At 43.7% G+C, this 26,594-nt stretch overlaps 1 protein-coding gene across 1 annotated transcript in view; it reads left to right on the top strand.

The window, feature by feature from the left end:
- The first annotated feature begins 583 nt into the window (after positions 1-583).
- EXTL3 (exostosin like glycosyltransferase 3) overlaps positions 584-26,594 on the top strand; it is a 95,568-nt gene continuing 69,557 nt past the window's right edge. Inside the window, exon 1 of the mRNA XM_031692558.2 lies at positions 584-722. The gene's annotated coding sequence lies outside the window, so the exon portion shown is untranslated. The remainder of the gene's footprint in view (positions 723-26,594) is intronic.

Genomic DNA, 26,594 nt, shown 5'->3' with positions numbered 1-26,594 from the left:
ACTATTTCCTTGAGGCCTATACTCAGAATTTGAGAAAGTTCCGGATTACGCAATTTCATAGTTCCAGTTACATATTGCTACAGATAGATGGAGCTGATCTATGGTTTCACAGAACTAAAAACTAAGTGTACAGGTTCTTCCATAATCTTGATGTCACTTAGTTTTATAATTTTAAAATTACTTTTTCTAGCTTAAAAAGCTTTGCCTAGACTTAAAGTTGCTTCGTTTTTTACTTATGTCACTACCAGGGAGGTGGCCCCAGGCACTTTTAAAGCATCTGTTCATTTTTATGTTTGACTGAGATGTGAGCACTCTGCAGCCCGCACCAGCTCGCTGCGGTCCCGGTCCCGCAAGCGCCAGGCCTGCCCTCTCTCTCGGCGGGTTCCCGCAGGCGCGCCCCGCGAGCCGGGGCTCCTTTCGGAGCGCGCCCACCAGGGGTCATCGCAGGCTCAGCGGCGGGCTGCCGCTTCCCACAATGCACCGGGCGCTCGGGTCCGCACGTCGGGAGGCGTCCGAGCTACGGCTGCGGCGGCGGAGCCCCGAGGGTTTGCGGGCGCCCGAGGGGCGGGGCGTCTTGGGGGCGGGGCGTCCGAGGGGCGGGGCCAGAGGCGCAGCGCTGGCCGCGGACGTCTGCAGCCTGCGCCCCTCCTGCGGGCAGCAGCCCCGACTCCGGTCGCGCCCTCCCCGGCCTCGGAGACCTGTCCACCTGGCGCTGTAGCAAGGTAGGGGGGCTCTTCCGCACCACCCCTTTTCGGGGTGTGTGTGTGTGTGTGTGTGTGTGTGTGAAGTCTTTTCTTACTTGTGCCGGAGAAGTCTTAACGTTGCTAAAATTTAGAGATGGGGCAACCAGGTTTGTTCGGAGGGGGTCTATTTTAAAACTCTTTTTCCGTCCCACTCTCGCCGTCCCCCCAGACTCTGCTGGGCTTTGGAAAGCCTGAACTGGGGAGTCCGTGCCGCTCATGGTTCACCCCTCATGCCTTGGGGAGGGATGCAAACTCCGGGGTGGGGTTAGAATGTGTGGGAACTTGTATGGGCGTGGGCTGGCTTTCTTCAGTTGCGCGCCTGTGTGAGAACTCCTGAAAAATTACATGACCATAGGGTCCAATTCTCGGTGTGGGCGGGGGTCCTGAGCCCCCGCTGTTTCAGGTACTTAGTGAGTGGCGCCTGTCCCGGGCCCGCCTCCGCCGCCCTATCGGGAGGTGGCTGTCCTGTGGTGTGCCCTCAAGTTCTACACCCCAGCCCCGACTCCTCTCCCTGCCTCCACACCGCAGAGCGCCTCAGCACAGCTGACCCTCGTTTAGGGAGCTAGTTTAGTTTGAGCTTTTCAAAAAATAAACTTTGGCAGATAGAAAGCACTGGAATATGGGGCACCTGGGATTTGTTTTTGTTTAAAACCCTCACCCTATATTATTCCCATAAATATCAATTGATTGATTTTACTTGTGAAATCCAAGCAGTTTCATTTGTTGGTGATAAAGGTGATAACTAGGAAAACCAGCTAAAAGATATACTCTTCAGGTTACCATGATCCTAATTAACAAATTAGCTGATAGTAAAGGCAGAAGATAGGAAGTCAGACAAGCTTGGTTCTAAAGCAGTTCTGTCTCTGAGAAGTTCGGACAGTTAAAATCATCTTTATCTTCCCTTCCAAATGTAAAATGCTGTGAATGAGCACACATTCCTTTTTTGCTAGACACACCTCTTGATTTTTTGATAATCAAAAATAAGAAAATTCTTTCAAAGTGTTATCACCTCACCCATGCCCAGGGAAAGAAGTCTAGGAGTTGTTAGGAATCTAAATCTTTGTAAGGCAGAAATTCTTAAATGATCCTTAACCCTGTCTCTGGGTACTTTCCTCCAGAAGTGTTTCTCCATCATATATGAAATTGTGAATTTCTCATTATGTATATTATTTTCTATTTGGAAAAAATTTGTATTTTCCACATCTGACATTAATGTTCATTTAGAAGCATTGTGTGTTTATAAGATGATACAGATCTTAAAAAGATTAAAAGCAAGAAAAAAATTGTCTCAGCTAGGGTATATCAGTGATTCCCACTGTGAGGTCCTTGGTTACTGGCAATAAACTGAAAAGATAAAATCAAAATCTAGAAAGTCATTAATAATCACCAACACCCATGAAAACTAGAGGACACCGTTTAAAGCTTAAAAGGAGCTGTTTAAGGACATGTTAAAGATAACTTTGCACAGTAGACTGCAGTCTTGCACTTACTAAATTTCATCAGGACGACCCATGTATGGGTCAGGCTATTTCTCAGACACTGAGGAAGTAAAGCATCTCTCAGGAGAACCGTGAAGACTCAAGGAGCTCAATTTAAAAACATCCCACTTATTCTGGAGGGAGAAGGTTACCTTGAGAATATTTACCCTTTGACTTCCATCCTTTGTGGTGTCAATTAAATAGAAAAAACTCTTCATTATATAATGATTCTAATTATTCTAATAATAGAGTCATGTAATATGAGACTATAGAAGCAGTTATTCTGATTAACTCAAGAGTTAATCATGTGTGAACTATTCCAACTTTCTAATAATAAAAATACCACACATATCCGTACATTTGTTCAGTAGACATCCTAGCACTGTATTAAGACTGGAATGCAGAGATGAATCCTCTAACCCTTGATTTTAAGAAGCTGATCTAGTTGAGGAAATCAGCCCACAGACAGTTAAAATGAAGTGTGTGCTTGGAATGGTGATGGATTTCGGCTCCCGCTGCCGTGGGCTGCTAGTCTAGTCTGGTGGCGTCAGCAAAGGCCTCCTGGAAACGTCGGAAGTTAGTAATTCAAGGATGTCTTTAAAAAAAAAAAAGGATGTCTTTTATATATATATATATTTTTAATTTTTATTTTTAATGAAGTATAGTTGACTTACAATGTATTCATTTCTGGTGTACAGCATAGTGATTTAGTTTTATATATATATGTATACATTCTTTTTCATTTTAGGTTATTATAAGGCTATTGAATATAGTTCCTTGTGCTATGCAGTAGGACCTTGTTGTTTATCTATTTTATGCATAGTAGTTTGTATCTGCTAATCCCAAACTCCTAATTTATCCTTCCCCCACCTTCCTCCTTTGGTAACTATAAGTTTGTTTCCTATGTCTGTGAGTCTGTTTCTGTTTTGTAAATAAGTTCATTTGCATCATTTTTTTTTTTTTTAGATTCCACTTAGAAGTGATATCATACGGTATTTTTCTTTCTCTTTCTGGCTTTCTTCACTTAGAATGATGATCTCTAGCACCATCTATGTTGCTGCAAATGGCATTATTTCATTCTTTTTTATGGCTGAGTAGTATTTCACTGTGTGTGTACATGTATGTGTACACAGATGATGTCTTGTAGCCAGGACTGGTGGAAGAGTGCTCTAGGTGGAGAGGACAAGCATTAACAAAGTCGTGGAGGAGACAAGCGTTAACAAAGTCATGGAGGGAAAGTGGCAAGATCTGAGAAGTAGACTGAAGAGAGGAAGGCCTGGCAATTGTCAGGGGAGCCGCTGTGGACCTTCACAGAAGGTGACAGGGTCATATCTGTTTTAGGTAGCTCACTCTGAAGCTGGAGTAAGGGGTAGACTTGAGAAACCAGGAGGCAGGAAGAACTGTCAGGAAGCTGTGGCGGTGATTAGGGAAGAAATGATGTAAGCGTAGCAGCTGTAGAACGCATTATCATTTTCAGCTTTCTTACCTATTATTTTGTTTGGTTTTCATAGCCACCCTTTGCAGTCCGTAGGGTAAGATTCACACCTTCATTTTGTAAGTGCTTATCCCAGGGCTTTGTGTACCTCATCCCTGACCCTTACAAAAACCCTGTAAATTGAGTATCATTGACCCACTTTACAGAAGTTGACGCTGAGGCAGGGTCAGGCTAAGACCCAGGGCCAATGTCTAAAGCAGGACTTATTCTCAACAGCAAGTGGGTCCTGCTCCTCTAGAGAACGAGGCAAGACAGGCCTTCTGGGCAAGTCCTCATCCTGGAAACATCTCTCCGGAGCCAGCACGGCCATACGGTGGCAGTGCCCAGCTCCCTAAGCGGCTCTGTCTCTGCATTTGAAAGTCCCATTGAACAGAACAGTGTGGTGGTTCCTCACACTAGTAAACATGGAGTTACTGTGTGATCCAGCAGTTCCACCTCTGGGTGTATGCCCAGCCAGGTCGACGCAGGGACTCACACAGACGCTTGTACACTTGTCCAGAGCAGCACTACTCACCAGAGTCAAAAGGTGAAGACAACTCAAGTGTCCACTGGCAGAAGAATGGATAAACAAAATGTGATATGTATGGACAACGAGATATTATTCAGCTTTAAAAAGGAAGAACATTCTGACATGGATAAGCTTTTTTTTTTTTTTAACATTTTTTAGTTGAGTTATAGTCATTTTACAATGTGTCAAATTCCAGCGTAGAGCACAATTTTTCAGTTATACCTGAACATATATATATTCATTGTCACTTTTTTTTTTTGCTGTGAGTTACCATAAGATCTTGTATATATTTCCCTTTGCTATACAGTATAATGTTGTTTATCTATTCTACATTTTGAAATCCCAGTCTGTCCCTTCCCACCCCCCGTGGATGAGCTTTGAGGATGTTGTGTAATGAAATAAGCCAGTCACGAAAGGGGCAAATACTGTATAGTTCCACTTAGAGCTATACGATTCTTAGAGACAGAAAGCAGGATTGCCGGGGTGAGGTGTTGCCAGGGTTGGGTGGAGAGGGGAATGGGAAGTTGCTGTGTAATAGGTAGATAGTTCTGTTTGGGAAGATGAGAAGAGTTCTGAGGTGGGTGGTGGTGATGGTTGCAGAGCAACGTTGAATGTACTTAACGACGCCATCTGAACTGTACGTTTTTAAATGGCCACAGTGGTCAATTTTATGTTATGTGAATATTGCCATTAAAAAAAGTCCCACTGAGCAAGTGATTTGCCCAGGGTCACTGAACAGGTTCAGGCAAAGGGAGAATTCAGAGCAAAAATGTGGCCTCTGCTAGTTGCACCCGGTACTGGCAAGGAAACTCTTTGGGCTGACAGACGTGTGCTCTGGCTTTCTTTTTAAGCAGAAAGAGGAACCAGAATTTCCATTGTTCTCAGCTGTGGTGCAGCAGATTCAAAGAACTGCAATCACTGAAGAAGTTTGGGTGCTTAGATTTTGGTTTGGTTGTTGGCTCTGTCCAGGTGACAAAGTGGGAAGGTGGTAGTAAGTTTGAGCTCGTTCTTTCATTCATTCATTCTAAAGTATCTGAGGGCCTGCATTGTGCCAAATATCCTCTCCAGTTTCCAACTTTTCTGTCTAGCAACATCCGTCTGCCAGCTTTATTCTAGCTGCTCTGCCGGTTTCCCTTGGACGTAAACTAAGTTACATAAACCTTCACGATTCCTGGAAAGGTCAGCAGGGGAACAGGGAGTGTTGGAGGGGAGGTGATATGAGGTGAAGTGGGAGGTGCCAAATGCCCAGAGGAGTTGCTATTCCAAGGAAGAAGCCATCCAGCGCTCAAGGAGTCTCATCAGGAGGTGTGTCCAGGGGCTGCAGGTGCAGACAGATTGGAGTCCAGCTCATGGAACTCACTCCTGGCACAGCCCAAGTGTGCGCACTGCCTGGAGCTCTTGACACCTGCGTGGGGGAATCAGGGTGATACGCACAGCGGAAAACCCGAGAGAGAGAAAAGAGTGGTAGATGGAGACAAGCAGAGGTACAAAGAGAGAGAGCGATGTGGAAAATTCAGTGCAATCTGGAAAAAGCCTGACTTTCATCAAATGACACCCTCATCTTGTGCCTCTAAGGATGAATAAAGCCTGGTTGGCTCTTCACAAGTAAGTGTATTAATGTGGGTTAAAAAATCCACAGTATGTAGACCTGCCTGCTTCCAGGAGATCTGAGGCATAGGATGCAAGGTAAAGCATAGCTTTAAAAATACGGCACTAAAATAGTTTAGTAAAACAAGCACTAGATTTGAAACGATGTAAGGAGGAAAGGCACGTTGGGAGAGGCACGGTGCCGGGTGTATAGACACACAGTCTATTCTAGCGATTTTTCAAGATAAAAGACATAATGGTCATGGGAGTGAGGCAGAAGGAAATCCTTCTGGGCACCTGAGATGAGACCTTTTGGCATGGAATTTGGTTTTACGTTTCTTGGAAGCTGTGATATAAAAGGAAATGGGTCGGGTTGCATTGTTTTCTTATTCTGGCAAGACCAAGTACACAGATTCAACTCTAGTGGAGACAGTTTTTTTCTTGGAATTAAACTCTGGGGAGGATTTACCCCATGGGCTCCTTTGAATACAATGTTGAAGCTACGGACAACATCTTTGGTAACATTTTATGGACAGCTCTGAAGATGTCATGCAGATAAATGGATTTGATGCAACAACACCCTTCTTGTCTTCGGTGGGAACTATCTGGAGTCGTCACTGGATGTGGATGGTGTTTTTCTGTTAGAATGCTGTAGCGGTAGGTTTCTGAGAGGGTCGCTCTCGGGAAGTTGCCTGAGGGTGAGTCATCAGAAGAACCTGGAGAAGTGGGCTGATTGGACATTCATTCGGGAAAGGGTCTCGTTGTCCTTTGAGCTTGGTGACTTTTACTGTTCTCGTGGGGCAGAGGATCCCTTGGCAGGAAATCAGAGTTCAGTGGTCCAACAGGCGTTTAAGCTTTGAAGCAAGAATGGAATGAGTCTGGTGCTAATCTTGACACAAGATGTCAGGCTCCAGGGACAATAATGCCTGTGCTGATTCACAGCCAAGGCTGTGGTTTTACTTCAGCTAAACTAAACGGGAGGTTGTGGTGTGTTGAAAAGGGCCTGGTCTTTGAAGTCAGGTAAATCTGGTTCAAACCAATCTCTGCTACTTACTAGCTATGTGATTTCACAAATTTAATCTTTCTGATCTTTGATGGGATAGTAATAGCTACCTTGTCTGTGTCATTTTACAATGTAAAAGCAATAATAATAGAGGCTAACAATTCTTGTCAGTTATTGTTTTTTACTCAAGGTATCGGACATTATGTTTATTCCAACTTAAATTGCTAATATCATTCAGATTTTTCCAATTTATTAAAACCATGGCTGCCACTTCCCCAGACTTTGACAGAGGCGGCAGCTGACAGCTACCCTGCTTACCGCAGATCAAGCATTAAGCCAAGTGCTCCACAGGCATTATTTCATTTGTTCTTCAAAGCAGCTCTCGGTGGTGCATACCACGTGGCACCTAGTAAGTGCTCAACAAATGTTATGTATTAGTATTACAGGTATCAGTTATAAGAATATAGTGATTATGTAAAAGAGAAGAGGCCATCTTTGCCCTGGGAATTAGTGCCTGGAAAGAGTTTGTCAAACTATAATTCACAGGGCCAATCTGGCCCATCATCTGGTTTTGTACAGTCAGTGAGCTAAGAGGTGTTCACGTCCTTAAATGGTTGAAAGAAAATCCAAATAAGAATATGCTATATCAGGGAGGAGGGTATAGCTTAGTGGTAGACACGTGCTTAGTGTGCACGAGGTCCTGGGTTCAATCCCCAGTACCTCCATTAAAACAAATAAATGAATCCCCCCAAAATTAAGAAAAAAAGAATATTTTACAATAAATTAAAATGATGTAACAGTCAAATCTCGTAAGTCAGAGAAAGATAAAAACTGTATGATATTGCTTCTATGTGGAATCTAAAAAATACAACAAACTAGTGAATATAACGTAAAAGAAATGGACTCACAGATACAGAGAACAAACTGGTGGTTACCAGTAGTGGAGGGTAGCAATATAAGGATGGGAGAGTGGAAGGCACAAACTATTGGGTATAAGACAAGCTCAAAGATGTATGTACAACATGGGGAATAGAGCCAATGTTCTGTAACAACTCTAAATGGAAAGTAACCTTTAAAAATTATATTAAACAGGTTAAACAAAAGCCATTTCACATTCAACAAACTCTTACTAAAGGAATGTCTGGGTGATGTTCTTCAGGAAAAAAAAAAAAAGAATTCCAGAAGGAAGATTAAAGAAGCAGAAAGAATACCAAATAAAGAGCAGTGTGGACTTGTGGGTAAAACTAAGCAGGTATTGACTGTAAAACATATTGACAATATGATTCAATTTGTGGTATTAAAAAAAGTAAACATAAAATTTAGTATTGAACAACAATGAAAAAGCCCAATTCAATGTATGTAAATAAAGTTTTATTTTGTTTACACACTGTCTGTGGCTGCTCTCCTGACGGAGTGGTAGAGTTGGATAGTTATGACAAATACATACAGCCCCCCCAAGCCTAAAATATGTACTCCAATATGATCCTTTGTAGAAAGCACTTGCTGACTCCTGGTCCAGAACAAGACCTCCAGGGGCAGCAACAGAGGAGAAACTCAGCCAACCTCAGTGCAAGCCAGACTGTCCAGGGGTGACTATTAAGAAATGGGGTGTAAAGGAGCAAAAAAAAATCCCACTGGCCTCATGTCTGGGCTGGTGGACAAAGGAAGGGTAGGCTGTCCCAGTGCCAACGTGGATGAGTTGAGGAGAGAAAGAGGGCTTGGCTGAGCTGTCTTTGTACAAGTTCTGATCTGGGGCTAGAACTTAGTGAAGCAGCTAGAAATCTGGGATCTGTGAGCTGTTCATCTCAATGCTTTCTTAATGTTTGCTTTTTGCCTTGTTTGCTTTTCCCTTTGTGCTTTAGCAAAAAGTCTCTTTCAACAATTCTAATCTTAGCTAAGCCAAGGGAAAAACATGATTGATTCACACCTGGGCCAGGAGGAAGTTCAAACTGCTTAACTGCTCTTAAGCCAGACAGTGTCTGGTCTGGTCCGTCCTCACCTGTCTAGACCCATCTCCGACCTCTCCCGACAGCCGTGCTGTGCAACCTGCAACCCCCGGAAGTAAGCCTGTTCCCTCATCTCATGCTTTTTTATACTCTTCTGTTCCCTCTGCCTCCCACTCTTCTGTACGTTCCCTGCCCGGAGAAATCCCCATCCTTCAAGGCTCTGCTGAAATGTCACTTCCTCCAGGAGGCCTTCTTGACTCTGCCCATCCTGGAAGAGATGATCACGTCCGCCTTTTCACCCTTTCTGCCTCCTGTCACAGCACCTGTCACTGTACTGGCATCATTTACCAAATCCATGAATCCTTCGAGGTTAGGGATGATGCTAGTCTTAGCACGTCTTCCTGCTCCTGGCTTGTGGTAACCTAGATATGTGAGGGCTGAGAAAGAGAACCAGAGTACTCTGAAGGGCCAGGAGCAATGAACTTTCCAGCTCAAGAACCTGGAAATGGTAAGTAAGAAATGGGGCAGATAAATGAAAACCCAGGCAAAGAAGACCTAGGATAGCAAAGTTCTTGTCTGCGTTTTTTTGTTTTGTTTTTGCTTTATGAAGAATATTGAATAATTCAGAGGAAGTACTTTCCAGAGACAAAGGATGCTATTCAGAGTGTTTGCATCATACCTCTCTGAAGATGGATCTCTGTAATGAGCCTACATCGATATTCAGAGATGTTTCAGGAGGGGCTGAGACAATATGGTCCAAAACCTTTGTTGAAGATGAAATTAAATATAAGGATAGAAGCTGAAAATATAGTTGGCTGATGTGGCCGGTAGAGGACGTCTTCAAATACAGTTATCTCTCATTCACTCTCATCACTCTCAACTGAAACTTCAGAGTCATGACACTGGAAAGGACCTTATCTAGTGGCCTCTTGGTATTTGTTGAATGGAAGGGTTGTGTCTGCTCATAAGAGCCTTGTTCTGGTACCTTTGATCTCTTAGTTGAATGGCCACTGAGATCTCAAGACCTTTATTTTACAAGCACAGTTTGAGTTTTATTTTGTGTTCGAAACTCAGGTTCATGACCATATATATTCTAGCCTGCTGAATCTCATTGGCCACTTTGGCCTCTGTCACACCATTTCGTGAGCTCTTCCTGTGGTTCATCTCCATCAGGTTGGCAGTTTACTATGCAGAAAAGCCGAGCATCCTATCAGCAAACTTAAAAGCTCCTCTTTCAGTCAGTAATGAAAAATATACCCATACATACTAATTTTTTTTAATTTATAAAGGAGACAATTTATAAATTGGTTCTCTCACCATAATCAAACATTTACTTTCAGATTCTATCCTTTACCACATTTTGGTGAAACTATGGGATGGTCTCTGTCGTCCAATGGGCCCTCATAGCTTTTGGTCAATTCTTCTGTAGTCTCCTAGTCTCTGTCCTATTCTCCACAGCAACATTTGAGGTGGTCTCCATTCTCCTTAAACCTCCCACCCCCCAGATTCTCCTCACTATCAGCAGAGGACACTGCCTGCTACTTAATGGGAAAGACAGAGGCTGTCAGACAGTCAAGCCATATGTGGAATCTAAAAAGAAGACAAATGAACTTATTTACAAACCAGAAACAGACTCACAGACACAGAAACAAACTTAACGGTTACCAGCGGGGGAAGGGGTAGGAAGGGATAAATTGGGAGTTAGAGATCTGCAGATACTAACTACCATATATAAAATAGATAAACAGCAAGTTTCTACTGTATAGCACAGGGAACTATATTCAATAACTTGTAACCTATAATGAAAAAGAATATGAAAACGAATATACATACGTATATGTAAGACTGAACTATTATGCTGTACACCAGAAATTGACACATTGTAAACTGACTATACTTCAATAAAAAATATATTTGTATTACTTACAAGCCACCCCCCCGCCCCCTGCCAAGAAAAAGAGAAACCAACTATGGCAAAAAAAAAAAGAAACAGCCTTTGTTTTTCCTTTGTGTTGGTGCCATTCTCAGGAAGCCTCTTTCTAAATGATGGCAAAATGCCTGCCAGCAACTTCAGGCTTATATCCAACTCTTACCAAACACAACGGAAAATTTTCTACCCAATTTCATAAGCTGGAAGTCTAGGAATCATTTTTGACTCCTGTTCCCCGACATCTTAATCACCAAGTCCTGTCCCGTCTTCTAAATCTCTCTGCATTCCTGTTGCCAGTGTTGTAGTTCAGGTCATCAGCTTTTGTCTGATTCCTGCAGCAGCCTCCCAGTGAGTTTCCGCCTCTGGTCTCGCTGCCCTTCAACCTATTATCACGTCCCAGCCAGGGTCATCTTTTGAGAATGTTCATTTGATTCTGTCACTTGCCTGCAGAATGCTGTGATGACCCTGCTGTGGCAGGAAGCTAAAGACAGAGCTCCTTGTTATGCTCTGTAAGCCCTTGCGTGATACAGCCCTGCCTGCTTCTCCTCTCACTTTTCGCGTGTCACACCTTGTTCAAGGCAATTCAGCCACAGACTCCAGGCTAGCCAACTCCCTCCCAGCTCTGCCCTTTTCATACAGTGCTCCCTCCCCCTGGGCTATTTCCCTCTCTAATGAGCCTCTTTTTGTCTCACATTAGATATAACTGCAGATTTGACAAAATCCCTCCATACTGCGTTACTATACACTCTTCCTGCAAGAACATTCTACTTTTTCCGTCTTAGCAGTGATCACACTTTATGATCATTGCTTGTTAAATCATCTGTATCCCTCAGCAGACCACAAGGTCCATGAAGGCAGATCTTTCCCTTGTTTTGTGAAATATTCCCAGTGTCACAGAGTAGATGCTCAATAAATATTGGTTAAATTGTAAAATAAAGTGAGATGTAATTGTACTAGGTGACTTAGAATCTAGATTGATTCAGTAAGCTGCTGGAAAATCTATAGTCTACTGCTTTTCTTTTTTATATGCTTGTTGGTCCTCTTTAAAAAATAATTCACTTCATTTGACAGGTTAGGAGTCGGCAGCTCAGAGGGACCCAGTAACTTGCACAAACCACAGGGTGCTATTTATAGCAGCCTGATTGGACTAGAACTCGGAGCTCAGGTCTCTCTGCAGAGCGGTCTCCTCTTCACCATGACACCAGCACTTTTAGCAGACTAATGCAGTATGGTTTTTATATTAATTCAAAGGAGCCTTATTGCTTCACATGTTTTACTTCTTAAGATGTACTTGCTGACCCTGTACATCTCAGCCGATTCTGACAGTTTTTCAGGATGAAAAACTCCCTGGTCCATAGATGCTTAAGTCTTGTCCAGAGTCCGTCCTCATAGGTAGGGCTGGCTCACGAAGAACCAGAAGTTACACATTGGATTCCCTTGTGCCACTGTTTCTCCTCAGAAGGGTAATTCCTGAGTAGATGACATCTGGATTTGATCTCAGGAACACTCATGTTGTGTAAAAGAAGTAACAGACTTCTGTTTAACTCTTTGTATGAACTACCCTACTCCAACTGCGAGGCTGACTGACTGATGTCCAGTATGAAATAGGAGCTTGAGCAGAGAATTGCTTCTATAAAAACAAGTTGAAGTTTGGAAAAGACTGAGTAAGAGCAACTTCCTAGAAAGAATTGTAATAGAACTGGGGATGAGTGAGAAAAACATATTGGAGAAAAATTTTAGTTAATTAAAAATAAGTTTTAAACATTCTAATTTATTAAAAAAATTTTTTTTAATCAAAGAAACCAAAATTGGTACCCGTTGACCAAAGCATTATGAATCTTCAATTAATTGACCTATTCTGTACATGAATGTCTTCAAGTGTTCATTTAAAAGAAAATATTCAGTGTGTCTTCTTATTATGGTTTCTGCTTTAAATGATTATTTCAGTTAACCGAATTACCTACCCTTCTGCCCTTTGTAGGTAGACGTGTTGTATGCAGCTCGAACTTTCATGTGGTTACAATTTCGCTTTTGAACTGAAGTTTAAGCTTTTCAAGGGCTAGGACTGGACCTATGTATTTCATTTCCTGTAAATCTTACCACAGGGCCGAGTGCAATTCTCTACATCTGCCTCTGATGATGGAAGTTTATTTCTCTAGCTATTAGCGGGCCAACTCGTCTTTCTCACTCTGGGTCAGCATTATTAGTTTGTTTCCATCTCTACTCCTTCCTTCTTCCTAACTCACGGACATCGTTCCTCCTGAAAAGGAGAGAAAGGGAATGTGTAAGGAGATGGTCAATCTCGTGTGGGTCTTAACATGCATTTGTCATAGTTCTTGATACTAAAAAGGAAGTGAAAGACAAGTTTCAAATATATTTAAAACAGATGTTTGTGCTTAAATTTGAAAATTCCAAATGCCACCCTTTGACCCAGAAAGTCTGCTTCTGGGAATCTATTCTATGGAAATAATTAAATGCAGGCAAAAAGATTTAGCTGTGCCATGGTCATCTCAGCCTTGTTTATAATGGGGAAGAATTAGGAACAACTTCAGTGTTCAACCTTCAGTTTTCAAAGACTTGACATATAAATATAATGGAGTTCCATTATTATGTGTTTACTGAAAAATATAGGTACAGTTTGTTAATTGGAAAGCGACCTATAAAATGTGTATAGTTTCTCATTTTTGTAAAAGACATGCAAAAATGATGAGGAAGATAGACATAAAGATTATATGATGGTAATGAAATCAATTTTTTCTCATCTGTGTTTTAAACTTTACTACAATAAACTTCTATAAAGTTATTTTTAAATTAAAAGCTAGTTCAAACAAAATATTTCCATTTTTAAAATTTTTAAATTGAAGTATAATTGGTTTACAATGTTGTGTTAATTTCTAGTGTACGGCATAATGTTTCAGTTAATACATATATATTTATTTTCATAGTCTTTTTCACCATAACACCCTCTGTGTTCTGAGAACAGCTGCTTTTCTGCTTCAAGGAGATTCATCATGTGACTCAGCATAAATTCATCGCATGACTCAGCAGGAGCTGCCCTGTTCTTACCGCCGGTTGGCCCATGGTGGACACCAGACCTTCACTGGCCAGAGACTCTTCTCAAGATTTTTAAACTTACAACCAGAAAAAGCTTGAGGAATTCCTTGCCAGTGGTGGTTCTTGACCTCTCAGTGGTCACTTTTCCTGCCATGTGGGGAAGACAGTGAAATTGGCTTGCAGTGAGAAGCATGAAGGAGAAATGGGCGGAGTCTTGGGGGTGTCTGTGTCCTTGGGTCTTGATTTCAGGGAAGTTTACTATACCTCTGGCTTTTCCTAGATACGGTTGTCTGATCGTTCCTTGAATTCTGTCCTCTGGCCCTCTTCCCTTTCTGTCATTCGGTTTCTATCATTTACAGTCGAGAGAGTCCTGCCTAATAAAGGAGGAAGAGTTGTGCGCTGTTCCCAAGTTTGGGACTCAGGTTTTAGGATAGATTCCTTGTAAATATTGAGGTCTACTGTATTTTTTCCTAAACATTGAGGGATCCGTTTTCGCATCTAACTTTACTGACTTTCCTTTACATAAAACTATTAAGTGGTGAGAAGCTTAGCCTAAAACTACTCAAGTAATTTGAATGTTACCTTACTTTTCTCACGATTACTAAGGAGCTGAGAAAAAAATGGCCATGTTTCAAAATGTATTTAAGTTTCTAAGATGAATAGGGCTGTCATCTGCATCTGGGTTTAGAGAGTTGAGGGAGGAATGTGGTTTGATGGGCTAGATATCGAGTTTCAAACCCAGGGAGGGGAAGACTGGGAAGGCGCTGGCTCTGGGCTGGAGAGCCTACAACCAGTGCAGGCGTCCCTTTGATGGCTGGAACCGTGGACAGTTCCACGCTGCCTGGCCTGCCTAGGGAGGTCACACTGGCCTGTAGTCAGGTGACATCTTCAGCATTATAGGAAATTAAAAAAAATTACACTCTTCTGATTTTTATTGTTCTACAGCTGTAAAAGTCTGCTCCTGCCCATTTGAAATTCCTTTCTTTATCTTCCAGAGTTTTGGGACAACATGAGAATAGTGGTTTAGTTTGGTTTTTAATATACACATCTTTTGCATTGTATGCAGTAGTTTTTGTCTTTTAAGAGTCATCTCTACTCATTTAAAAAAAAATTGGAAAGCACATCAAAGCATAAAGACCAGGGGGGAAAAATCACCCATGATTATATAACTTGAAGCCAGCAGCATTCACATTTGGGCAGATTTCTCCATGGTATCTTGGGGGAGTATTTTCCAAACTTGACTTGGCAGCCGACCAGGATCTGTCCCAGACTCTATGACCTCCTGCGCTTCACTCCTCCCTTAAAAGTTTACTTAATCGACCCTGCCCGCCCCCTTCTGCCCTCCTTTAGTAGAAATTAAAGCCAGCTGCTGGAGGATTTGGTAACTGCTGAGGATGGCTGGTGAAGAGCGCTCTGGCCGCGGGGGGAGGCAGGGCGGGGGGAGCTCTGGGCTGCGGTGAAGAAGAGGCACCTGGGAGGGAGGCATCCCAGCTGGGCGGCAGCTCAGAAGCCTGGGGACATGGTGGCACTGACAGAAAGGCCCAGGGCTGCCAGTGCAGAAGCGCTGTGCTCCCCGAGTCAGTTCCCTGCTGTTCGCAGAGCTGCCCAAAGCTTGAGTCCAAGCTCCACCCAGAGCAAGGACTCCTGCAGAAACCGGCGTCCTCCTCACTTGGCCTTGCCTCTTTAGGGGCTGTCTTTTCCTTATCCTCTTCTTAATTGTTCTGAACCAGTTTCATGTGGTTCAGAATGTATCTGTGCATTTTATATGGCAAAAGTCTTCCTCCTGCCCTGACACCCCCCAGACTCTTCTTGCCCTCCCACAGCTCACTGCAGGTAATCGACTTTTAGCTTTTTGTTCTGTTTTTGTTTTTTGCGTGTTCATCCAGAGTTTACTCGCGAATGTTAAAGCAAATACAAATACATTCTGTATTCTCATTTTTCTCCCTCTTGTAAACAAAAAGATGCGTTGTTTGCACAGTTTCTGCACTTTGCTAGGCTTTTCCCCCCCTACTTAATATATCTGGGAGACTTTAAAAAAATATCTGTGCTTTGAAAGCTCCCTTATGTGTTTTTATACTTTTCGAAATCTTCCATTGTGTATATGTAGCATAATTTATTTAACCAGTCCTTTGCGACCTTTTGTTATTTTAAATAATGCTGCAATGAATAACTTGTGTGTGCGTTACTTCTTACGTGTGGCCGAAGGGTAAAATTCCCAGATCTTAAATTACTGGGTCAAAGGAGATAAATTCAGTTGTAATTTTGATCTCTGTGCCCAAATTTCCTCCCACAGGGGCTCGTACCAATTTATATTTCCTCTGGGAAAGTGTGAGAGTACTGTATCTCTTGACGGATTCTTACGTACTGCCCCCGTGTTCCTCTGGATTGTTCTGCGGTTGTTTTAATTTTGATGTTGTCCTCCCAATCAGGTGGCAAGTTTATTGAGAGCAAGGGTCAAACATTTTATTGCTTTTGAATTGTCTGCATTTAGGAACAGCATGATATGGGGCCTTTGGAGCACGCTAAGTTTGTTTCCAGTGTACTTTGGGAGAATAAGCCAGTTAAACCTTAGTGATAAAAAGATTTCTGTAGTTTGTTAGAATTCAGCTGAATGCCCCTCCAAAGTAGAGTTATCATGAGGTCTTGTTTTAAGTAGTTGTGAGATGAGTCCTGAAAGGAGGCATTGTGACCTGGGCTTATAGCAAGTTAATTTGCTTACATGTGGGCTTCTCTCCTGGATCTCACTGTCTCTTTACCAGACTCAAGCTGGTGACGCCCCAGCATCAGCCAGTCACTTCTTTTCCTCTGCAGGTGCCAGGGCCTGCCCTACAGTGAGCAGAACAAAGAGCTGCTTTTAAACTTTTTTATCTCTCAGTATGTAAACATGACGTTGTAATTTCGCCTCCTTACATCCTAGTAGCAAAAATGTGCTAATTGCTCCTTTGTTCTCGCAGTTTCTACTATGTTGAATTCGCCCGCATGTATTGTTCTGAGCTGGTGTCCAGTGGTCTTCAGACTCTTTGGCTTGCATATTCCCCAGAGGAATTTTGTAAAATTCCATGCCCTCTCCCACATTTAGAGTCTATATCTGAAGTTTTATTCTAAGTTTAAGTAGTTTGTAGAGGAAGTATTTTACAGTATATTGTCCACATTAACTTTTTAACATGTTGAACATACATGTATACATACGTATGTGTGTACATATATGTGTGGATTCTCAAAGCTGATACTCAGTAAAAGTAATTTTTTTAGCATCTGTATTCTTGTTTAAGCCGTGGATATTTTCAGGAAGGTGAGTTTGACATGTATGTGTTATACATATGCACCTAAAACTGATACAATGTTATATGTCAATTATATCTCAATTAAAAACATAAAATTATGATAGATGTTCTGTTGAGTGATAGAAAAATAGTTCACCATGAGGCTAAAAAACAGTTTGGTGAAATTTGGTGGAAATGTAGTTGCTGGGGGAAAAAACAAGAAGAAAAGAGTCAATTGCCTAACCTGGCTATAAATTTATGAGTATAGGTTTTTCAGGGATGCGTGCAAAAGAGGCAGAAGCCAAACAAGTGAGCTGATGGGCTTTAATACTAAAATATGAATGTTTACTTTGTAGAAAGAGCTATCCAGTTTCAGCTCAGATATTCAACACCTCCTTCACCTGTGACAGATCTGGACCAGTGGTAAAGCGGCATTTGATGAAAACTGATCAGAGAACAAGCAAAGAGAAGTGAAGCAGGATTTGGCTGAATGTCTTAGTCTGTTCAGGCTGCTGTAACAGAATGCTGTAGACCGTGACTTATAAACACCAGATGTTTATTTCTCATAGTTCTGAAGCCTGGGGGGGTGGTCCAAGATCAAGGCAACGTGGTGGGTTTAGTGTCTGGTGAGAGCTCAGTTCCTCCCTGATGCTGTAACCTCACAGCAGGAGGGGGCGAGGGCTCTTTCTGAGGCCTTTTATGTAAGGGCACTAATCCCATTCATGGGGGCTCCACCCTCATGACCAAGTCACCTCCCAAAGACCCCACCTCCTAATATTTTCACACTGGGGATTATGTTTCAACATACGGCTTTTCTTTAGAGGGGTGGGGGGGGCGACACAAACAGTGAGTATAGCAGCCTACTTAGGTGGGTCAAACAACAGAGGTTTATTTTCTCACAGTCTGGAGGCTGGAAGTTGGAGACCAGAATGCCAGTGCGGTTAGGTTCTGGTGAGAGCGCTTTCCCTGCCTTGCAGGCAGCCGCCTTCTCATGAGCTCATATGACCTTCCCTCAGTGAGCGGATGTGGACAGAGAGATGTGAATTTCTTGTTTTCTTCTTATAAGGCACCAACCCCACTAGATTAGGACCCTACTTTTATGACCACATTTAACCTAAGTCATCTCCTAGAAGCCCTATCTCCAAATACAGTCACATTGTGGATTATAGTTTCAACATATGAATTTGGTGAGGGGGTGTCCTGCTATTCAGTCCATAGCACCAGGAGTCAGAATATGAGGTTTGCTCAGACTCTGCCACTGATGGACATGCCCATTGTTTTTCTGGGTTTCAGGGCAAACATTTATGATGATGGGGCATGGTGACCCCTTCCATGGTGACACATGATCTTGCATTGAGGAACAGTTGGGATTTTGTTCACTGTATTTTTTTCTCTGGCAAAAGAGGGGACCAATATATTCAAAACCATTTGAAAAATAATAAACCCTGAAAGAGGGTCAGGAATTTTAAGGCATTAACAAGAAAAGTTCAATTTCCAGAGAGCCCTCTGGATAACTAGGGTTCTGTGGTACACCAGCACCAAAGTATGACCAGAAAAATCTATGTGGGGCTGCAGTGATTAAAGAAAGGGATGAGCCCAAAGTCTGAGTTCAACATTGTTGGCTGGTCTGACAGCCAGCACCAGGGCAAAAAGAAAGGGCAAATGCTCAGCAGAGGAACACGGAGCACCTCATTCCTGAGATCGCCTGTCATGATTTTGTGTAACCAGGCACCCTCAGATTTTTTTTTTACATTTTGTGTGAGCAAACACCTGAAGTATTTTTTCAGATAGGACGAGTGTTGTAAACTGTTTGAGTTTTTATAGGTCTGAATATTGTAGATTGACTCCTTATAGAACTCAGAGTTCAAAGTATTCTTTCTCTCAGGAGCTTCAAGACGTTACTCCATTTTCTTCTAGCACCCAGTATTGTTGGTGAGGTCTGATGTCAGTTTCACTCTGTTTCCACCTCCCTGGAAACTTACAAAATTTCTGGAAGTCTGAAATTTCACAGGAATGTAACTGACTTGGGGGTCTTTGTTCGTTCACTCTGCGCAACAGTCAGTTAATCTGAAGACTTGGTTGGGTCTCTTTTCAACTCAGGGACATTTTCTCTAAGCTCTGTGACAGTCTTCACCCTTTCCTTTTCTCCTTTTGGAACTCCTACTGAAGGAGTATTGGACTACCTGCAGCCATCATCCCTGAGCCTTACCTTTTCTCTCATATTTACATATTTTTGTCTGTTTGCTCTTTTTTTAGTTTTTTTTTTTTTTGGCGGGGGGTGTTATTACGTTTCTTTCTTTCTTTATTTTTCTTTTAAGTGGAGGTACTGAGGATTGAACCCAGGACCTTGTGCATCCCAAGCATGCGCTCTTACCACTTGAGCTATACCCTCCCCGTGTCTGCTCTTTATATTGAAAGTTCTCCTTTATTTCCAGATCACAGTCTTTGCCTGTGTACATTTAAAAAAATTCAATCCATCTGTTGGATTCCTCCCATCTCCCTGACCCGTAATCATACCTTCATTACCAAGCCCTTTCTTTTGTTCTTTCTAGATCAGATTTCTATGTTTAGCTGGAGGGTGGAAACTGAAGATGCTAAGGGAGAATGCTGGAGGTCCCGACCTCCCCAGCTGCTTGGAATGGTGATCTGCAGTGCCCCTCTCTGCACTTCCTGTCTTTGCCACCCAGTTTGAAGCTTCCATGAAACTTCTTTTCAAGACCTATGTTTCCCTGACAGGTTTGAGCTGCGGTTTCCATAGCTTCTTCTTTGTCAGTGTCACTCTCATGCTTTCTGCCCTCTAGGAGGTCTCAAGATTTCTGGTCTACTGATGGCCACCTTGCTCATTTTTGTTCCTTTGTTGTGGTCTTGTTCTTTCTCAAAATGTCTTTTTCAGCTTTTGAGTGAGTCCTTGGATGGGAGAAGAGAAGGATCTTGTACTCAGCTCACCAGTTGAAACTGGAAGGCTCTTTCCTTTCTGAAAACTGTAGGCGGGTCCTCTCCTTCCTGCTTCCCGTTCTCTGGCTTATCTCCTTAGCTTGCAGAAAGGTTCCCGCAGTTGTGCGTTCTTAACCCTTCTCCCAGCAGGCTGGGCTTGAAGACTGGGGAGCTCCGTGGCTTGCAGACTCCTTACAAAGTACCCCGGGACTGCGGGGATGAGAGAGCTCCTGCAGTGTTTTCGTAGTCCCTGCCAAAGGCAAACTGCATCAAACAAGTTGGGTGGGCAAAGAAGACTTTATTCAAGACTAATGTGATGGGATCAAGATCGTATCAACAGGGGTGAGAGGTTGAACTCAACTGTGAATACAGCGGGGGTTGCTGGGGAATTGTAGCCACTGGGCAGGGTTGAGGGCATCAGGGTATGGAAAAGTCACAGAGGAGCTTGGTTAGATGCCAAGGGTTGGGGGATTCTTGCTAAACTTGGTAGGATTCTTGCTGAACTAGGCTTAAGCAGGCTGAGGATGGAAGGTCCAGGATACGGCCTCATCAGGAGGAGAGCTCAGAGGAGACGGACCAAAGTTTGGTCAAAGAAGGGTCCTTGCCAGCTTTTTCCTCATTCTACATGTGAGGTACTATGACTGTTTCTGTTCAGTAGTGGGACTGTTGGCCGTGTGTCTCCCATCCTGATTAGACTTCTAGCCCAGGCCTGCTGTGGTATCTCTACCCAGCTATCTGTTTATTTTTTATTTGATTGGTGATCTTGCCTTAAAGATGAGTCATTCCTAGCACTTTGGAAGGCAGCAGTGAATTGTGGCTCAGAGCACATGCTTTGAAATCAGAAGCACTTGGGGTCAGATCCCCGCTCTGCTAGTTATTAGCTGTGTGATTTGAGGCAGGTCACTTAACGATATCTTCTTCCTGGAGTTGTTAACTGTGAATGTAATTACCATTGCTCATTGAGTGGAAGCTACCATTACTAGTTGTAGTGTTTTGACCCCGATTCCTACCATCTGGATCTCCAGCCAGCCGCAGCAGCATTCCCTCTTCCCTGAGTAACATACGGATTTACCTGGGCCTGGCAGACTGGCAGGTGTCTCCTGGGGACCGGCGACCTACTCAGAACCCTGCTTGCTCCAGTGGAAGCAAAATCCTCGAGGTCCTCTCTGGTAGCTATCTTACTCTGAATGGTAGCCTGCGGTTCCTTCAACTTGCACTGCGCTAACCCTAAAGAGAGCGTCTTAACTTTGTTCCAATTGCATTGCACATCAGGGCCACTGGGGCCTTCTTTTCTGTGGCATGGTTATGAAAGTAGTTACCTCCATCAGCACTTAGAGTGGAGTGTTAACTCTACAGAGCTCGTCTGCTCATCCATGCTTGTCAAGTGCTACTCTTCAAGTTACCCCCATTAGAGCAGTATGTTCTCTGTCACCTCTTTGCTTTCAAAAGTGCATTTTGCGGGGAGGGTATATCTCAGTGGTAGAGCGTCCTGGGGTTCAATCTCTGGTACCTCCATTAAAAATAAATTAATAAACTTAATTACCCCCCCCAAAACAAACCAAACAGAAGAGATTGAGAGCACACTGGCATTACAGAAAAAATAAAATTAGCCCTTAATTAAAAACAAATGCATCTGAAACTTTCAGAAGGCGGAGAAGGAGTTGTACAAAACTAGGGGGCGATGGGGAGGAGACGGCCATGTCGTTTCTGTAGCAGAGCATGTGGGAGATTCAAGATGATAGACAGAAATGGAACAGGATCCTTGCACATCGTGGAGACTACAAGTGTTGTTTCTGCTTTTGGTATCACCTTTAACGCCTCTGCTCTCAGATAAGAACAGAGACGATTCCACATTGCAATGGGTGATGAATGAGCAGGTGTTTCCCTTCCAGCAGGTCTCAACCCTGACATCATTTCCAGCGCTGACAGCACAGCGGGGCTGAAATCACCCGTGAATCACTGAATCTGAATCACCCCTAATGAAATGTCAGACATCCTTTAAAGGGACTTTGGTGGAAGTTGCTAGAAATAGTGCTGATTTTTAATGAAGTATAAATTAAAGAAGGAGAGAGGTGAGTTAGAAATTTTTGCCTAGTACTGTATTAGGATTCTCCAGAGAAACAGAACCAATGGTGTGTGTGTGTGCATGTTTATATGTAAATGAAGATATTTAGTCTAAGGAATTGTCTCATGCAGTTACAGAGGCTGAGAGGTCCCAAGATCTGAGCAAGCCAGAGACCCAGGAGAGCTGATGGTTTGAATCCAGTCTGAGTCCAAAGGCCCGAGAACCAGGAGAACGGACAGTGTGAGTTCTAGTCTAAAGGCTGGCAGGCTTGAGACGCCCTAAAAAGTCAATTTTTCAGTTCAAGTCTGAAGGTAGAAAAAAGACTGATGTCCTAGCGAAAGCATTCAGGCTGAAAGAGTTCTCTCACTCGGCCTTTTTGTTCTGCTGAGGCCTTCCGCTGAGGCTCACCCCCGTTAGGGAGGGCAGTTCTGCTTTACTCAGTCTGATTCAAATGTTAACCTCATTCAAAAAGACCCCCACAGACATACCCAGAGTCATGTCTGACCAAGTGTCTGGGCTGCGTCCCCCCTCAACCCCGGCCCAGTCAAGCTGACACACAAAATTAACCATCACAAGTGCCTCATCCTCTGTATTATTTTGGTCTCTTTTGCAAATGGAAAGTAGGAGAGTCTAGTACAAGGATACGTCCAAAATTCTTTTCCTGACAGCACTGCAGCTCCTGCTTTAAACATGGGTTGGATCCTTGACTCAAACTCACCTGATGTTAACACATCAGTCACTGAACCAGGATAAAAGTTGTAGTTACCGAAATTCTTTCCACTGGCACCACTCTGTGAGAAGGAAGGGAGACCCCAGGGGATGGAGAGTTATGGGAGTGACTTCGTTATTGGACGTGTATTCTGCCTTTGCTGTGGTTACTCTTCAGACAATAGAATTGTGTGTGAGAACCAGTGTTCCTCCTGCTTTTTTAACACTTGGCTTTTACATACCCAGGAGCCCGGTCCCTTCAGTAGCGTGGAGGAGGTGGAGGCTGTTGAAGTGTGTGATTGTAACGATTATTTGCTTTCCTTACGATATGATTTTCTTAAAGCAGATCAGATGAGTCTCCGTTGGTGGTATCGATGGTCAGGTAGAGCCAGAATACTCTTGACTTTCCCGGTTCTCAAAGTGTGGTTCCTGGATCAGCAGCAACAGCAGCACTTGGGAATTTGTTAGAGTAGAAACATCTCAGTCGCACCCCAGACCCACTGAATCAGAAACCCTATGGGTGGGACCTGGGATCTGCATTCTGACAAGCCTTCCAGGTGACTCTGATGCACATTCACATTTGGGAAGGGTTTACGCAGTGTATTTGCAGTTAGTTGCTTGGGAGTGATGAACACACCTTGAAATTGAGCAAAAAGCTAGAGAGGCAACAAATTGTGATCCCAGAGAATTCCAGCACTCGGCACAGATCACGTTCTTCCTCTGAGCAGATATTTTCATCACTGTGTGGTGACGGTTAGCCCTGCTCGGTTGACTCAGATGTCCTTTTTAGGCGTCTTTATCAGTTTGAAGAAGGCCCGCTCCCCCACAAAGGGCACACGTCGTACCTCGGTGTCCTTGAGTTGTGCGTTAAAGAAGACTGGAACTGACGTCCCTCTCTGAGAAGCACAGGGCAGGTGAACCTAGCCTGCTGAGTGGTGGAACCCAAGTCCTACTTCCTGTGGTCCAGATGGTGTGAAATGGATGGGGGGGGGGGACTTAAGCAGGTGAATTTCACATTGCCTTTGTGCCTTTTAGCATTTTCTTACCCTGGTAGTTTGACAGAGCTTCTGAAGTTCAGGTTAAAGCAGCTCATTGAATGTGGACAGTGATTAAGCACACTTGTTAGTGCCAGCAACCAAACGACTTACTGCTTCTGCAGCACTGTTTGAAGGAAAAGTCTCCCAGGGCTTCCTGCTTGTGTGTCGTATCTACTGTGGAGAGAGTTAGTTCACCTTTTTTTTTTTTCTTCTTCTCAGAATTAAGTAGAGGGAGAGAGATTTACTCCAGAGGGACAGAAATGCCTGTTATTGGTAATGACAACATTTTGATATTGATATTCTTTAAAAATATATGTTAATAGTTTTCCCTGCCAATTCCAAAGACTCTGCATGTATTACCAAAGGCATAAGAAGGTTACCCCCAAACTGAATTAGATGTTTCTCCATGTAACTCTCTGAGCTTATCCATATCCTGGAATCAAGTACAGTGTTAAAGTGATCTGCCTACTTATGAGTTTCCTCATTAGGGGATAAGTTCTTGGAGGGCAGAGGTTTTTCATTCATGCTCATTGTAGCTACAATGCTCCTCGCATAATGTGTGTTCAGTCAATTTGTGTTGAGTGGATGAATTTTGTGACACCTCCTAGGTGTCAGGGTGTGTACTTGGTGCCGGCTACACAGGCAGATACGGCTGGCTCCTGGCCATGAAGATATTACAGTCTTACAGGAGAGAGAGACACCAGTCAGTACTCTGTAGGGCAAGGAAGACTTCACAGAGGAAGTGACATCTGAGCTTTCGAAGGGTGAACAGAAATTCGCCAAGGAGACAAGCTGAGGTGGGAAGTTACATAGAAGGCATTAGAATCAAGTGCCAGGATGTGCCAAGAACTGGAGGTAATTCAGTGTTAGTGAATTTATGGAGTGGGGAATGGATGGGAGGTATGTTGTGGAGTGAGGCCAGATTAAGGGGCTTAGAAATTGTCATCTGAACAATGGGGATTCATTAAAGAGATTTAACCAAGGAGGTCATGAGGTGGCCGCTTGGAGGATGAACTGATTAGGAAAAGTGAGAGCTGACAGGGCCTGCACTGGGGCAGTCGTGGACAAAACTGTCTGTACTTGGAGACTGGAAGGAATGAGAGGAGGAATTGAAAGTGACTACGTGTGGGGCAGGGCTGCACTGCAGTCCAGATTGTTAAAACAGATACAGAGTGGGTGCAGGAGGAGATACTGGGTTCATCTTAGTTTAGTTAGCATCCTGAGTTTACTGTGCAACATTTTGGCAGAAGGGCCCAGAAGGCTACTGGACATTCTGGGGGCTCAGAGAAGAGGCCAAGGATGGGGTGATTCTCAAATTTATACACACCTGTGTTTAAACAAACAAATAACCAAATCAACCTCTGGGTGGCTGAGATCATGTAAAGAGAAAGGATAAAGCTCAAGGAAAAACGAGGCCAAGACAGAGCCTTGGGGAATCCAGCATGAGAGAGAAAGAGAAAGGCAAGCCACCATGGGGGAGGAAACAGGGAAGTGGAGGACAGGCTTCTCAAACTCGAATGTGCCTCAGAGTCACCGGCAGGGCAAGTTAAAGCACAGACCTTGGATCCACCACCCATGGGCTCTGATTCAGTGGGTCTGGGGTGGGCCTGAGACGGGCATTTCAGATGTGCGCCCATGTGGTGCTGATGGTGCTGGCTCATTCAGGGCACGCTTCTGGAGGCATTGGAATGGACTGTGAGAATGCAAGGGGGTGGTCGTTGGTGGGTAGTTTGAGGTTTCTGGGTTCTGTAAGAACCCTGGGCATGTTTGCAGGTTGAGGCAAAGGAACGCGGCAGAGACAAAGAGACGTCGGACATCCTGGAGAGAAAGGGGATGATTAAGGAAGGAAATTCGCTGATGAGAGTAAGAAGGATGGTATCAAGAGGATGAGACATCAGAGATGGTCACAGTAATGAGATCAGTGGGCTGTGGTGTCCTCTTTAAAAAGCAAAGCCCCTCTGAGTGAGATGGTTTTCTTGTCACTTCCCCTTTTTCTATTTTGTTTTTTCATCTCCTGCCTCGATCCGCTGTTTACTTTCACCTTTCTGACTCTTCCACTGCGCCTCGGAGCCTTTGTCTCACTGCCAGAATCCTCCCAGTGCTGTCACTTCCGTGCTCAGATCCACAAAAGAGACGACTTGCTACAGATGAATGATCAGTAATGAATAGACTTTCAGCAACACAAGGCATTTCAAGGATAAAGGAAAATTTCAAAGGATGTTTGATCTTTCTTGCTAAAATTGTGTTTCTACCACCGTCTTGCTAGAACGCTGCCAAGCTGTTTGACAGCTCCCCTGTGATGTCGCTCCCTGGTACTGCAACCATAGCAAAGCACAAAGGCACAGCTCTCTCTCCTCTGCTGACTAAAGCCTGCTTCCTTGTCGCCTCAGAGCCCTCAGCTGAACTAGAAAAGCTTCAAAAATCACTTTGTGTGATTGAAAAAAACCAGCCACCACCCCGATGATAGCTGTGCGCCTATGTGTGTCACACTGTCTGAGTTCAAGATGACAAAAATGTAGTGGAGGCTTGTCATAGAGCAAGCACTGAGGGACCCTGAGAGCCAAAGAGGAGAAGAACACTGTTCGGATTCTGAGAGGGTCTTCATCTCCCTTTCTTTTCCGAGTTCTGAACCAGATGATAGAGGAAACAGACTGGGATTAAAATATCACCTTCCTTGCTGCTAGAGCTAGTGTGGAGAAGGTAGCTTGGACCTGAGGCCAAAACAGGCTTCTCCTGTCTTCCTCCATGAACTTGAACTTCCCCCCAGACATGGGCGAGGTCACAGGAAACTGCTCGCCCTGCTCCTGCATGAGGAGAGAAGAAGGCATGTATGCTGCCTGTGG

Source organism: Vicugna pacos, chromosome 31 (genome assembly GCF_048564905.1).
Source record: "Vicugna pacos chromosome 31, VicPac4, whole genome shotgun sequence".
Lineage (NCBI taxonomy): Eukaryota > Metazoa > Chordata > Mammalia > Artiodactyla > Camelidae > Vicugna > Vicugna pacos.
Note: the sequence above shows the minus strand (reverse complement) of the source record. Positions and strands in the feature narration are given on the sequence as shown.